The sequence below is a fragment of the Thunnus thynnus genome, chromosome 7 (assembly GCF_963924715.1).
Source record: "Thunnus thynnus chromosome 7, fThuThy2.1, whole genome shotgun sequence".
In the NCBI taxonomy this organism is placed as follows: domain Eukaryota; kingdom Metazoa; phylum Chordata; class Actinopteri; order Scombriformes; family Scombridae; genus Thunnus; species Thunnus thynnus.
Genome location: NC_089523.1, coordinates 35,688,859 through 35,689,858, shown reverse-complemented (window position 1 = coordinate 35,689,858; position 1,000 = coordinate 35,688,859). Strand labels below are relative to the sequence as shown.

The 1,000-nt window shown below is 53.1% G+C and overlaps 1 protein-coding gene across 1 annotated transcript in view; it reads left to right on the top strand.

Moving 5' to 3' along the window:
* The first annotated feature begins 731 nt into the window (after positions 1-731).
* Positions 732-1,000, top strand: part of atp1b3b (ATPase Na+/K+ transporting subunit beta 3b) — an 8,937-nt gene continuing 8,668 nt past the window's right edge. The window contains 1 exon segment of the mRNA XM_067595726.1: positions 732-1,000. This exon segment is cut by the window's right edge and continues 455 nt beyond it. The gene's annotated coding sequence lies outside the window, so the exon portion shown is untranslated.

The following is a 1,000-nucleotide window of genomic DNA, read 5'->3' as shown; positions in this document are numbered from 1 at the left end:
CTCCCCTCCTCTCCTCCTCTCCTCTCCTTGACTCTTATCTTCATCTCCTCTCCTCTCCTCTCCTCCTCCTCTGCTCCTCTCCTCCTCCCCTCCTCCTCCTCCCTCCTTCTTGACTCCTATCTTCATCTCCTCTCCTCCTCCCCTCCTCTTCTCTCCTCCTCTCCTCTCCTCTCCTCTTCTCTCTCCTCTCCTCCTCCTCCTCTCCTCCTCCCTCCTCTCCTCCTCCTCTCTCTCTCCTCCTCCTCTCCTCCCTCTCCTCCTCTTCTCCTCTCCTCCCCTCCTCTCCTCTCCTCCTCTCCTCCCCTCCTCCTCCTCTCCTCGTCTCCTCTCCTTGTCTCCTCTCCTCTCCTCATCTCCTCTCATCTCCTCATCTCATCTCCTTGCCTCCTATCTTCATCTCCTCTTCTCCTCTCCTCCTCCTCCTCTCCTCCTCTCCTCTCCTCCTCCTCTTCTTCTCTCCTCCTCCTCTTCTCCTCTCCTCGTCTCCTCCTCTCCTCGTCTCCTCTCATTGCCTCCTATCTTCATCTCCTCCTCCTCCTCCTCTCCTCCCTCCTCTCCTCTCCTCCTCCTCCCCTCCTCTCCTCTCCTCTCCTTGCCTCCTATCTTCGTCTCCTCGCATCCTCTCCTCCTCTCCTCCTCCTCTCCTCCTCCTCATCTCCTCCTCCTCTCCTCCTCCTCATCTCCTCCTCCTCTCCTCGTCTCCTCTCCTTGCCTCCTATCTTCATCTCCTCATCTCCTCTCATCTCCTCGTCTCCTCTCCTCCTCCTCCTCACATGCCTTCCTCCCTCCTTGTGTGTGTGACATCAGCATGACATCACCTTCCAGTTATCCAATCAGAGTGAGTTTCAGTGCAGTCAGGTGACCTGCTGTCAGCTGTGGTGTGATTATATAATGTCATTTTTGGGTTGCAGCTGATTTTTATTCTGTATCTTTATGTTTTATTTGATTTTATTTATTTTTTATTTTCAGTATTCAGTTATTGTTTTTACTGTGAATGTTT